The sequence below is a fragment of the Dasypus novemcinctus genome, chromosome 13 (genome assembly GCF_030445035.2).
Source record: "Dasypus novemcinctus isolate mDasNov1 chromosome 13, mDasNov1.1.hap2, whole genome shotgun sequence".
NCBI classification, from domain to species: Eukaryota; Metazoa; Chordata; class Mammalia; order Cingulata; family Dasypodidae; genus Dasypus; species Dasypus novemcinctus.
In genome coordinates this window covers 113221502-113235834 of record NC_080685.1, presented here as the reverse complement: position 1 = coordinate 113235834, position 14333 = coordinate 113221502, and the positions used below count along the sequence as shown (strand labels likewise).

Sequence of the window (14333 nt, the reverse complement as noted above, 5' to 3'; positions counted from 1 at the left end):
CACTTTTAGGTCTCGCTGGAGCTGGTACTGGAGTAGCAGCCCTAACTACACAACAAACTTCTTTCTCCTCGATCAGGCAAGCCGTCGATGAAGATATAGCCCGCATCGAAACCTCCATTTCCCATCTAGAAAAATCCCTAAATTCATTATCCGAGGTTGTCCTCCAAAACCGCAGAGGGCTAAACCTCCTCTTCCTTAAGGAGGGAGGGATTTGTGCGGCATTAGGAGAGGAATGCTACTTTTATGCTAATCATTCCGGCCTTATTAGAGATAACATGGCCCAAGTGAGGGAGGGACTAGCAAAACGTAAAAGAGAAAGAGAAACCCAAGGAAATTTCTCCTGGGGGTTTAATGGAATCCTCCCTTATATTCTTCCCATATTGGGCCCACTAATAACTATACTCCTCATATTGTCTTTTGGACCTTAGGCCGTAAAAAGAATTATTCAGTTAGTTAAGGACCAAATTGACTCCGCTCTTGGTAAGCCTATCCAGGTACATTACCATCGGCTCCACCTCGCTGATCAAGGTGTGTCCATGGACCATGCAGACTGCCTTCCCTCCTGGATGAATCCTCCCCACCAATAAGCTGCTGAGTGCCAGGCACAGCACTGCAGGAGACAGTTAGAGGTAAGCACAACCTAACTGATCTCTGAGAAGTATGCCTCATTGTTACAGGGGTACGCTCTGTTTGCTAAGGCCACTAGGCAGGGTGCTTCGACCACATTCAGCCTGCATAGACAGGCGGAACGCGTCGATAGCATTCTGACTGCTTAGGGAGCTGGGCTGGCTAGCCAATGACGGGCAACTGAACCGACCTAACAGTCAACCTAAGACAGGGACATGGCCTTTTGCTGCCATGCCTCCCCATGACGGGTAAGACTGGTCACGTGTGTGAGTGAGCTGAAACGGCTCACCGGGTGCGGTTCCGACCTAAATCAGGCACAGCCCCCCCTCATTGCATCTGCCTTTACTGCATACTCAATAACACCCCTTCCCGAAAAATCAGAGCTGTTTACATCAGGGAAATGAGGCCTCTACTTCCCTCAGCTAGCCGTACTGTGCTAATAAAAGAAAAAGGGAGGAGATGTTGGGAGCGGTCAATACGAGTATACACTGAGTTCAGCAATGCCGGCAACATGGCCACCAGAGCAGAGCCCACTTCCTTGTTCTTCTCCCTCCCTGCTCCTTTGTTCTCCATCTTCCCGCCACTGCCCAGACTGATAAGATAGTGAGCAGGCGCAAGACGCGAAACTAAAGTCTGCCTCCCACCCCGGCGACAGCAACAACCAATCCTTAGCCTCCACCACCTCACTCCCCGCTCCTCCCCCTCCCAAGGGTATATATACTTTGCCCCCTTTAATAAAGTTACAGTTTGATCAGAACCCTGTCTTGCTGTCATTCTTTGTGTCTCTTGTCCCACCATTCTTTCTCGGCAGGTTTTGGGTCTCCATTGCCGTCCCGCTGGCCGGGACAAATTACTAGAACAAAATCACAAACCAGAAAACATACACATGTACACAGAAGCATACAGGTGCAAGAAGTGTACTTTTGAGTACTCTTGCCCTTTAACAATGTGATAATGAATTTAAGTAGTTTCCAGTGTTTAATACAGTTAAACTCAGCATCAAAAATAGAGAGCAGCTCTTTTTCCTTTTGCAGCCATCGCTGAAGTGGCAGGGGCCAAAATGAAGTTCAATCCCTTTGTGACCTCTGATCAGAGCAAGAACCATAAAAGGGTATTTCAATGCACCTTCCCACATTCAGAGGAAGTTTATGTCTTCCCCTCCTTCCAAGGAGCTGAGACAGAAATATAATGTTCGATCCATGCCTATCCGAAAAGATGATGAAGTTCAGGTTGTGAGAGGACACTACAAAGGTCAGCAAATTGGCAAAGTAGTCCAGGTTTACAGGAAGAAATATGTCATCTACATCGAATGGGAGCAGCGGGAGAAGGCTAATGGCACCACTGCCCATGTGGGCATTCACCCCAGCAAGGTAGTCATCACTAGGCTAAAACTGGATAAAGACTGCAAAAAGACCCTCGAACGTAAAGCCAAATCTCGTCAAGTAGGAAAGGAAAAGGGCAACTATAAGGAAGAAACAACTGAGAAGATGCAGGGATAAAAGAATCTTATGTACAATTTCCATTAAAAGCTGCTAAAATGGAAAAGAAAATAGCAATTAAGAATTCCAGTTTATATTTTATATTTATAAACAGCTTAAAATCAATTAAGCAATGGACTTTTCCACATAGCAGAAGACAGATGAAAGTGCTTAGATGGGTTAGGCACCCCTCTCACTTGATGAGTATGGAAAGAATTAAAGAGCTGTATTGTTTGGGAATGATAGGGAGATAGCTCTATCTCTTTGCAAAGGGAGAGGTAGGCCATGCTTCACACACAGAGAAATTCAGTTAAATCATATGAAAAGGAATTTCAGGTTTTGTTTGCCTTACTGCAATAAGTGACTTTACAGAATTGAAGATCTGGTTTAAGGTTTTATGAAAGAAACAATTTGGTTGAAAGGCAAGAATATTCTGGTGTGGAAGGAGTGGGGTGGGGGAGTGGGGGGTATACGGGAGCCTCTTATGTTTTTCATAACATAACATTTTCTGTGATGTATGTATCTTCAAAAAAATACAATTTATAAAAATGATGGGGGGAATGGGTTATATGGGAACCTCATGTTTTTTTAATGTAACATTCTATGTGATCTATTAACTAATATAGACATTTAAAAATAAAATAAAATGATTTCAAATTACAATATAAACACTTTGATTTTCAGCCCTATGTATTAAGAACTGTTGCAAAGTACCTAGTTATGTGTTATTTCATTTAACCTTTACAACCACCCTATTAAGAAGGGACTCTTTTACAGATGGGAAAACTGAGGCTTACAGAGATGAAGTCACTTCTCCAAGGTTAACAAGGGTCTGCCTGCCACACAGTCTATGTTCACAATCCTTCCACCCAGACTGTCTTCCCTACAAATAGTGCAGCTGATACCATGAGGGCAACCCGCCTTTCCCCTTCTGAAGTGTTTCCAGTCAGGGCATATTGTAATACCTACCCTACATCTAGGCCACATATCCCTTTATTGGCTCCCACATTGATACACAGTCCTGCACAGTCACCCAGTCTAACGGGTTCTTGTGTTGAGCTACATTATCGGGTGGCTGTGAGGACTAAATGCCTTAATACATGCAATAGTGCCTGGCGCATGGAAAGCACCTAATAAATGTTATTACTATTACAGTCATCCTCATTATCCAGCTCACACCTGGGGCCCCTGAGGTTTTCCTGAACCAAAATGCTCTCTGGTTACAGTGCCTGTCTCTGTTCCAGATAAGCAATGACTCCGATCCTTGGGATTCACATAGTGTATTTCCTTCACTGGTCTAAGTATCCCATCAACAAAACCATTTATTTGGGTCAGACTGAGTGAGTCTCTGTTCCTTGTAACCCAAACAGTAAAAAAATATATAGATGGATTGTTTTGATAGGTGAATTTTTAAAAAGTCTCTAAAGTTACATTATTTTTTCAGGAATGAAAACATTTAGAATGAAAGTGTATTAATCAAAAATATATAGTTTCAAATGCAAGTTTTATTATGTTACTAAGAGGGAGAAATTTTATCATCACTAGAAGTATAGGTATGGGTCCTTTTTGTTTCCAGGTAGTTTACTCAAGAAAATTATGAAGGAAAAAAAACAATTAATTAGAATTAATCTGTGAAAACAATTCTTGATGTCCTGACACTTGAAACTTTGCTCAAAAACGCTCCTCCTTTCTGAGACCTTTGTGTTTTCCATAACAATCATTTCATTTGCTTCCTCCTTCATTATTAGTTATGCATGCAATGTTTATTATCTATTTTCTATATTTGATCTTAAATTGGGTTATAATTGTTTTCCTTGAATTTCTTTATGTGTTTGTCCTATCTCACCTAGCAGAGTATTAGCTCCAGGGAAAAGTGATTTCTCTCTTCATTTCTTTTAAAATGGCAGTGGTGTATAATGTAACAAGCAGGAGATATGAAATAAGATGATACAGACGCTAGAGAGTCAAGTCCCAATTCTCTCACACATAAATCACTAAACTTGTCTAAGTCTCCATGGCATTTCTATAAAGAGGAGATGCTCTCTATCTGATTTCAAAGTTCACTGGATTTTTTACTTTGTTTCTCTGACTCTGGTGGACCAAATTCATGAAAAGAATCCTGAATATTTAAATCCTCAGGTATGTGTGGTACCGCTCATATTCAAAACAAATTACTACATGGAAAGTGATGAAATGACAGGTAGTGTCATGGCAAAGGCCACCTGATCTGAACTTCTGGAGGGCATTTACCTTCTGACAGTTTATCTTTAAAGCAGTGGTTAGAATCAGATTCCAAGCCTGTATTTCATCACATATCATAAGCTAACACAGTCTAACCCCCAAGCCTGTCCCCCCAGCAAGTCCACTAGTCTAAAGTTAACTTGTCACCACTCACTGGCTATAGACTCTAAGCTTTTACCTGGCCATAGGAAATTACAACTTGGTATTTATAGCTCTGATATTCATATTATTTAATGCAAAAATCTCATCTGACTGCACTTAGAGATTACAGATTAAATTCTGTCTTCTCTTTCTCCCCTCCTCCAATAATTTATGACTAAATAGCATAAATTAAACAGAAACACTTTCAGTTCACATTTCACCTCTCTTCTGCAGAATCATATCAACAAAATAATAATAATAATGGTAGAAGTACTAATTTGTTTTCTGTAAATTGTCCAAGTAAAATATTCAGGATTCCAACTAGTGCATCTGAATAGCAGGCTAGGATACTAAAGGAAAGTGTTTTGTAAAGATGCAGAGGCCACCTTAATCAGCATATTAAAGTGGAAGATCATAAAATAAGAAAGTAGTTTTTTTGTGCTGCTGAAGTAAAATACCTGATAATTACCAATATCACAGTGGGGTTGTAGAAGTAAGAAGCAAGGTAAATGTGTTTGATGTGTTATGCATTGCATTAGAAATATTTAGTAAGTATATGAAAATTAAGGATATGAAAACTAAGTTCCTCAGTAGGTTGCAGGATCAGACTCCTGCAGCAGCTGGCAATTGCTGGAGAGTGGATGGAGACTATGTTGCAGTTTTGGACTCCTGCAGTGGCCAGCAATGACTAGATATGGCCAGATGTACAAGGAAACATTCAAGTTTTCCATTAGTTTCATTAGTTTCTAATAATAACCTGTTGTTGCCTATGTCTCAGAGGATACACACTAGGAAAAACAAGGTCAGTTTCCACTAAGCCAGGGGTTGAAGGTTTCTTTACCCCTGGGAGGAAGCAGCTGCTGCAATGACACAAAGTCACTTGTTCAGGGTCTGTGCCAGGCTACAGGGACACCACTGCTGAGTCCCTAGCAGTGAGCATAGGGCCTAGTCCCCCAGGCAAGTCCCCTTTCAGGGAAGGGCCCTCCTGAGCCAAGCTCAGGAACCACAGGCAGACCCACATTGCCCCCTGCTTGTAAAATGGCAGAACTCCACCAGTGTTGAAAGGAGAGCACAGCAGCTAATTCTGTCCTCAATTTAAGGCTGTCTTGAATTTGTGCATCAATTAGAATATCAACAGAATAATAATAATGGTAGAGGTTGTCATTAGTTTTCTATAAATTGTTCAAGTAAAATATTCAGGATTCCAACTAGTGCATCTGAACAACAGTCTAGGATACTAAAAGTATCATAGGATCAAAATCACTTACTTGCTTTTTCTGATGCAACAGTGGAGTTCTCATAATTGGGGCTAAATCAGACTTCTTTACAGATTCCAGTGGATTCAGTTTTCTTACCTGTCATTTAAACAAAAAGCATGACACCTTAAAAAAATTTCAAAAGAAGGAAAACACTGCATACATAAAGATATGTATTACAGGGCTATACACTAAAAAATATAAATTACTTCAATGCTAAACAACTGGGAAGTGAATTAGTAAATCTTGATTCTTTAATAAGATGAAGTACCGGGAGCTGATGTGGCTCAAGCAGTTGAGCAACAGTTTTCCACAGGGAAGGTCCTAGGTTTGATCCCTGGTGCCTCCTAAAAATAAAAAAATAAAACAAACCAAGCAAATCAACAAAACAAATTAACTGAGGGAGCCACTGTGGTTCAGTGGTTAAGCGCCAGCTTCCCATTTACAAGTTCCCAGGTTCAATCCCTGGCCCCATAACCCAAACAAAACAAAACAGAACAATAATTAAATAAATCAGATAAAGTACCATTTAACCCTTTAAAATCGTCATTATCAAGACTGTAAACCAGTAGAGGAAAATATTTGTAATATAACATTGAACGAATAAAACAAATTATAAAAGTAACTGTATATAGCTACAAATACATTGTATTAGGTTGAAATGCATATATATACTCTATATTAGTAAAAGAAGAGCTGATGCAAAATAGCAGAAATTGGTTGTTTTTTATAAAGGGTATTTATTTGGGGTCGAAGCATACAGTTACCAGGCCATAAAGGGCAGGCTACCTCCCTCACCAAAGTCTATTGCCACGTGCTGGAGCAAGATGGTTGCTGATGCCAGCAAGGGGTCAGGCTTCCTGGGCTCCTCTCTTCCTGAGGCTTGCTCCTCTCCCGATTCAGCTGCTTTGCTCTCTCCACAAGGCCAGCTGTAGATTACAAGGCAAATGGCACATCTCTCTTCCCGGGGCCTCTGCCGTATCTGCTTCTCTGTGTGTTTACTTCCCAGGCTCCAGCTCAAAAACCCCCAGCTCTGCCCTTTGCCATGTCTTTTCTCTGTAAGTCTCTGTATGTGCAGGGATGCAATGTCCTACTGGCATGGCCCAATCAAAGCCTTAATCGTTATTTAATCAAGTAAAAGTGAAACCTGTCAATCCAATACAATCTAACCTGCCTGGAAGAACAGACCAGGTTACAAACATAAGCCAATATCTATTTTTGGAACACAAACAATATCAAATTGCTACATAGTCTATGAAAAAGATACATGTAGGGAGGAAAGTAAGAGCAAAAGGGGCCCCTCTGGAAGCAGCTGTTTAATAAGAATTGTTCCAATAGTCACAACACCCCTGGGGGTGGCTGCCTGGGCCTGTTACGCCAGGATCTGTGATTCTGAAATGAGGTCCCTTGTGTCCTGCCAGTCGCGCATCCCCATCCATGGCCTTGTAAATGGGATGGGCCATGCCATAAAAGGTTGAATAAAGCTGCCCAGTACTTTGGAGGACAGGGGTCTCCGTGTAAGAAAACTTTCCATGATTCAGTGTCAAAGGAGGCCTCCTCAGGTTGGAGATGGATTCTGAGTCTCTTGTCTGCATGCTCAAAAATGCTATGTCCATTGCATCATCCCAATCTTTCTAAGTAAAATTGGACTTACAACTGAGAGACTTTTGAAGACTCCATGCCCCTCTCCTATCAATTTAGGTATTTATGACTGTAAGAAAAGGTCCATTTGTGTATGGTGGGTATTACTGCCTAGGCAGATGCCCACTGGCCAACAACTGGGAGTCGGGGAGCCTGCCCTGCAGGGCTGACCTAGCAGCAGAAGCCTGGAGAGTGGGTGGGAGTGAGGCAAGCAGAGTGGGAGAGCACCCCAAGGAGAGGACACGGCCTGGGTAGGACTGGGGCTACCGCGCTCGTCTTTCCTTCCCTCTTATCCTTAGAGAGCAAGCGCAAAAGGGAGTTTTTTAAATTCCCATGACCCTGCCCCGCCCCCCAGATGGCCTTGGATCCCTCCTCCATCAAGCAGTGGTTCTGCCCCGCCATTCCGCAGCTGTTTGCACTTGGCAAAATGCCCAGTGGTCTTGTTTGATCCTTACAACCACCTGGAGGGAGCAGGTGTCCGGCCCCTGTACAGAGGGGGAAACTGAGGCAGGGGGTGGTGTGCCTTCCTGGGCCACACAGTAGGTGTGCCTCTCCTCGTCCGGGCGGCCTCCCCCACCCCCGTGCAAGATGCGCTTCCCAGCGCCTTGGCTCTGGGGGGCTGGGGTGTCACGTGACACATCCAGGTAAAGCGCTGAGCAGGTGGAGCTCAAGGCCGGGGCTGCCTCGTGACGACGACGAAGCGCCTTCCCGGGGGCCCGAACGGGGTTCCTGAGTCCTCCCTCCCCCGAGAACCTGCAGCCCCGCGGAGAAGGGGCGTCCTGCGGGCAGGGGCCCCGGGAGCGGGGACGGGCTGCGCCGGGACAGCAGCTGGACCCCCGGCGACAGGCAGCGGTGAGCCCGGGGTCGGGGTGAGGAGCTCCGCGGAGGGACGTGGTGGGCGCGGGGGCAGGAGGAGCCGGGGAGGCCCGGGATGCGGTCCAGGGGGGCCCAGGCGGCCCAGCGTGAGAGACGCCGCCAGCGCGGGGCGCAGGCGCTTCAGATTGTTTCCACTCTAACACCTTTTTTTAATGTACTGGATGCATATAATTTCTTAAACACTTTATTTTCTAAATAATTTCAAACTTAGGTACCGTGGCAAAAACAATACAACCCCCCTACACACAGAGGACTCCCACATACCCCCACCCAGGCCCACCACCCGCTTTCAGCATTTCCCGCCTTTGCTGCAGCAGCCTCCTCTTCACAGCAGCGTTTACCTGGAACTCGCTTCCCCCTAAATTTAATGACGCACCGCGCAGGAAAGGTGGGGACACACGCGCGCTGGGAAATGAAAGCCCCATCATCTGTAACTCACCACCCCCGGCACCCTGATCATCCTGTGAGTCTCTTCTTCCAGTCTTGAAAAGAAAAGAAGAAAATTCACCCCCGAAGGGGCAAAAAAAATTCCAAGTGCCTGAGAGATGACTGCACGGGGACGTCCCGTGGCTGGGGAGTCCAGGCAGGCTTCTGGAGAGAAGGTGGGGTTCAGGATGGACCTCGGGGAGTGTGGGAAAGGGCGAAGTTTAATTTCCTCAAAGCGGAAGCCGGAGCCGCTCTGCGCTGAGGAGGGAGGGAGAGGGCTTCCGGCGGCTTTGGCGCGCAGGGAATTTGAAAAGTGGCGCCAAAACGAGGGGGGCCAATGGTGCGTGTTGGGGGCGGGGCCAATGGTGAGAAAGGCCAATGGTGAGTGTCGGGGGCGGGGCCAATGGTGAGAGGGGCCAATAGTGAGAAGGGCCAATGGTGAGAAGGGGCGGGGCCAACAGTGAAGACGGCGCCGAATTGGAAAAGCCGCCAGCAGTGGAGGCGGCGCCGAGGCCCAGCCCGCGGTGTGGAGAGGCGGGAGCAGGGACTGAGCGGGACGCGGAGCTTAGTTAGGCCACGCGGAGAGGCGGGAACCCCGAAGGGCCCAGGCAGTGGGGACCAGGGAGGGCCCTGGTGCTAGGTGGGGGGTATAAGCCTCAGCATTCCTGCTGCTTGGTGCGTAGGTCATTTTATCCAGGTCCGCGCCCCTTCTTGCAAGATGGTTAATAAAGTCTTTTCTCCTCCACACTCGGGGGAGCCTTAGTTTTGTTACGGGTGCGGCTTTCTCTTTAACAGGAGGGGCAGGGGTTGAAAAGAGCACAGGAACAGAGACGGATTCCGGCCAAGGGGGCCACGCCAAGCTGGGAAAGGGGCTGCCGAGCGCACCCGCGGCCAGCCCTGCTCCCGCCCACGGCCGCGCCCGCGCTTCATCCCCCAGCCACCCGCGGGGGAACGCGGAGCGGCCTCGTTCAGCACGGGTCCCCGCGGGGGACGCGGAGCGGCCTCGTTCAGCACGGGTCCCCGCGGGGGAACACGGAGTGGCCTCATTCAGCACGGGTCCCCGCGGGGGACGCGGAGCGGCCTCGTTCAGCACGGGTCCCCGCGGGGGACGCGGAGCGGCCTCATTCAGCGCGGGTCCCCGCGGGGGAACACGGAGTGGCCTCATTCAGCACGGGTCCCCGCGGGGGACGCGGAGCGGCCTCGTTCAGCACGGGTCCCCGCGGGGGACGCGGAGCGGCCTCATTCAGCACGGGTCCCCGCGGGGGACGCGGAGCGGCCTCGTTCAGCACGGGTCCCCGCGGGGAACGCGGAGCGGCCTCGTTCAGCACGGGTCCCCGCGGGGGACGCGGAGCGGCCTCGTTCAGCAAGGGTCCCCGCGGGGGACGCGGAGCGGCCTCGTTCAGCACGGGTCCCCGCGGGGGACGCGGAGCGGCCTCGTTCAGCACGGGTCCCCGCGGGGGACGCGGAGCGGCCTCATTCAGCACGGGTCCCCGCGGGGGACGCGGAGCGGCCTCGTTCAGCACGGGTCCCCGCGGGGGACGCGGAGCGGCCTCGTTCAGCAAGGGTCCCCGCGGGGAACGCGGAGCGGCCTCACTCAGCACGGGTCCCCGCGGGGAACGCGGAGCGGCCTCATTCAGCACGGGTCCCCGCGGGGAACACGGAGCGGCCTCGTTCAGCACGGGTCCCCGCGGGGGACGCGGAGCGGCCTCGTTCAGCAAGGGTCCCCGCGGGGGACGCGGAGCGGCCTCGTTCAGCACGGGTCCCCGCGGGGAACGCGGAGCGGCCTCACTCAGCACGGGTCCCCGCGGGGAACGCGGAGCGGCCTCATTCAGCACGGGTCCCCGCGGGGAACACGGAGCGGCCTCATTCAGCACGGGTCCCCGCGGGGGACGCGGAGCGGCCTCATTCAGCACGGGTCCCCGCGGGGGAACGCGGAGCGGCCTCATTCAGCACGGGTCCCCGCGGGGGACGCGGAGCGGCCTCATTCAGCACGGGTCCCCGCGGGGAACGCGGAGCGGCCTCGTTCAGCACGGGTCCCCGCGGGGAACACGGAGCGGCCTCGTTCAGCACGGGTCCCCGCGGGGGGACAAGGAGCGGCCTCATTCAGCACGGGTCCCCGCGGGGGGACAAGGAGCGGCCTCATTCAGCACGGGTCCCCGAGCCCACCCACCCCGCACTGCTGTGAGGGGCTGAGGCTCCCACCCAGGGCCGGGGGGACGGCGGGTCCCCGGAAACGCCAGCTGGTTGTGGGGGGTGCCAGCCGCGCCCAGCGCCCACCCGGGGGTCCTCGCGGGGCAGAAGGCGCTTAGAAGCCGCGCACAGCGGGGAAAGGGAAGAGGAAGGGGCGGGCGGGCCCCGAGCTGCGCGGGCCTCACCAGGGCGCCCCGGGCCTGACACCCGCTGCGCCTCTGAGGGGGCCTCAAGGAGGTCACCAGGCCCTGACTGCTGGTGGCCCAGCCAAGCCCCTCCCCTGCTCCCCGGTTAGGGAGGTGGGGAAGGGCAAGGCCTGGCGAGGAAACCAGCGACGACAATGCATTTAAACCTCTCCCGTGGGCGCGCGCCTGCCGGCTCCTGAAGCGCTCGCGCTCCCGTCCGCAGCGTGGGGAGCAAGCCCACCTGGCCTTCCCGTCCCCAGACCACTCATTCCTGGCGGTGCTCAAGCCTGGGCTTTCTCATCTGTAAAATGAAAGCAGGCAGCGGATGTGCCTCGAGCGGTTGGGCGCCTGCCTCCCATGCATGAGGTCCTGAGTTCAATCTCAGGTACCTCCTAAAAACAAATCCAACTCAGGGGAGCCTATGTAGCTCAGTGGCTAAGCACGGGCTTCCCACATTCGAGGTTCAAGGTCAATTCCCGACCCCCGTACCGCAAAAAAAAAAAAAAAAAAAGAAAAGCTGTAACCCCACCCTTCTTGTCCAAGCCTAGTGTCCCACCAACCTGTTGCCACCTTCCTGCTGGCCCCTTCCTTCCCGGTGCCTCCCCACCCCCTTCTCCAGAGGGTACCCCCTCTGCGCTGCGCCAGGCACCCCGTCCTCTGCCAGCTGGGAGTTGAGTCAGACCTGGGTCCACCACTGCACCGCCGCCCGCTGAGCTCAGACAGCCAGAGGCTCCTTGTCTCGGCTCCATCCAGGGTTCCCCAGGCCCAGGGGACAGCGGGGGAGGGGAGGAGGCGGGCGGAGGGCACACCCCAAGGCCAAGGCTCCGACTGTGCCGCGAGGCTGCTGTGCTCTGGAACGCCAGGCCAGGGCAGGGGCTCTGCCAGCAGAAGACTGACCTCCAGCAATGACGTTTCTCCCTGGGTGTTCCAGAAGGCACCGGCCACCTTCTAATTCAAACCAGCAGGAGGAGGCGCCATAGGCTGAGTCTCAAAAAGGAGACAAGGGCCCCCTCCCCGCCTCCTGAGCCAGGCCCGGGCGCATCCGCCCTGGGGCACAGCACCCCCGCCCCCTTGACCCGTGGCCCTGCGCGGGCTGTGGAGCCTGCGGTCCTCATGGGAGCTCTGGTTTCAGCTGCGCTTACGAGCACCCTCTGAACGCCAGCGTCTGTGCTGAGAACCGCATGTTCACCACCTCTCAAAACCACTCACTCTTTTTCTCTTCCTTAAACTTTTTATTTTGACATAATTTCAAACTAACAAGACAGTTGCAAAAATAATACAAAATCAACCCAAAGAACTCCAATTTGCCCCTTCCCCCCACCTCATATTCAGAGCCACAGTTTTAACATTTTGTTTCATTAGCTTTATTGGTCTATTTAGCTATCTATCATCAGTTCAACTATCTGTTTATTTTCTAAATATTTGAGAGGTGGTTACATCATATTTCCTGAACACATAACACATACCACTCCCATGTATGGTTCCTAAGAGTGAACATTACATAACCACTTTAAGTACAGATTTATCAAGTTCAAGAACTTCAGCATCAATATAAAACTTCCAGTCTATATTCCAATATTTTCATATGTCCTTTAGGGCCTTTTCTCCTCCATTATTTCAACCACCTACTCTTTTTAAAAAAACTATAGTTTCATTAGAGAATTTGTACACTTACAAAGCAATCATGCACATGTGTGGAATTCCCATACAACACCCCTCCACCAACACACTACATTGCTGTGGAATATTTGTTACAGATTATGAGATAACATCAGACTATTACCTCCAACTATGGTCTATGGCATACACTTGGCATATATTTCCATACCCCCCTATTATTTACACAGTACATCTTTGACATTGATGCAAGAATATTACAGGATTTCTGTTAACTATAGTCCATAGGTTACATTAATTGTATTTTCCCACTGCTTCTCCACATCTTGCAATAGTGGTGTACATTTGTTCTAGTTCATAAAAGGACATTCTTATATTTGTACTACTAACCACTGTTATCCACCTCTGTGTTCAGTATATTATTCAGTCCCTTGATTATTCTCTAGCTTTCTTTCAATTGACATTTACATCCCCAGATTACCCTTTTCATCCACAATCCCATTTATAAACCAGCTGTGTTATTAGTTCTACTCACTATAATGTGTTACCATCAACTCTATCCATTTCCACACTTTTACAGTCAAGTTAATTAAAACTTCAGCATATATTAAGCATCAGTACACCTTCTCAGCCCTCCTCTTATCTCCTAATAACCTATACTCTAGGTTTTAACTCCATGCATTTACTCTTTGTATTTAGTTCATATTAGCAAGACCACACGATATTTGTCCTTTTGTGTCTGGTTTATTTCACTCAGCATAATGTCTTCAAGGTTCCCCCATGTTATCACATGTGTCCCAATTTCGTTTCTTCTTACAGCAGCAGAGTATTCCATTGTATGTATAAACCACATTTTGTTTATCTATTCATCAGTTGGACACTTGCAACCACCTACTCTTTCTTGTTTTTATTTGTTATTGTTTTTGTTTTTCTTAAACCCCTACCCTTACTGCATGCCACAGGAGAGAGCGATGGGGCTGAGCGGTGTGATAAGACCTTGCCCCAAGTCCCCCGAGCAGGGCTGGAGGAACTTGGCTTTCAGCCCTGTGTCTGCCTCGGGGCTCGAGCTCCCCCCACCAGGTTTCACTTTCCAGTAAACGGAAAGTTTAAGGCTCGTCACATGCCACCCACTAGGATGGCTACAATGAAGAAGACTGATGATGAGCATTGGCAAGGAAGCGGAGAACCTGGAAGCCTGATGCACTGCTGGTGGGAATGTGAAGTGGTGCAGCTGCTTTGGAGGACAGTTTGGTGGTTCCTCAAACAATTCAGCACAGAGTTACCACACACGCCAGCAATTCACTCCTCGGTATCTACCCATACAAAACAAATGCTCCTAGCAGCCTCAGTCACAATAATCAAGAGGTAGAAACAGCACAAATGTACATCAACCGATGATGGATAAACAAAATGTGATATAGGCATATGATGGAATATTATTTGTCCATAAAAAGGAATGAAGAACTGATACATGCCATGACGTGGGTGGAAAACATTACATCAGGTGAAAGAAATCAGACACAAAAGGGAAAATATTGTATGATTCCATTGTTATGAAAATCCAGAATAGGGAAGTCTATAGAGACGAAAAGATTTGTGACTGCCAGGGACTAGGGGAAGTTGGGAGAGTAAGGGGGTGATAGCTAATGGGCACA

At 49.4% G+C, this 14333-nt stretch overlaps 1 long non-coding RNA gene across 1 annotated transcript; it reads right to left on the bottom strand.

The window, feature by feature from the left end:
* Positions 1-5757: 5757 nt before the first annotated feature.
* On the bottom strand, positions 5758-8933 carry LOC131273167 (uncharacterized). Its single transcript, XR_009180327.1, has 3 exons — positions 8700-8933; positions 6015-6090; positions 5758-5842 (listed from the first exon to the last, which is right to left on the bottom strand). It is a non-coding gene; the product is annotated as an uncharacterized lncRNA (long non-coding RNA).
* Between the last annotated feature and the right edge of the window lie 5400 nt (positions 8934-14333).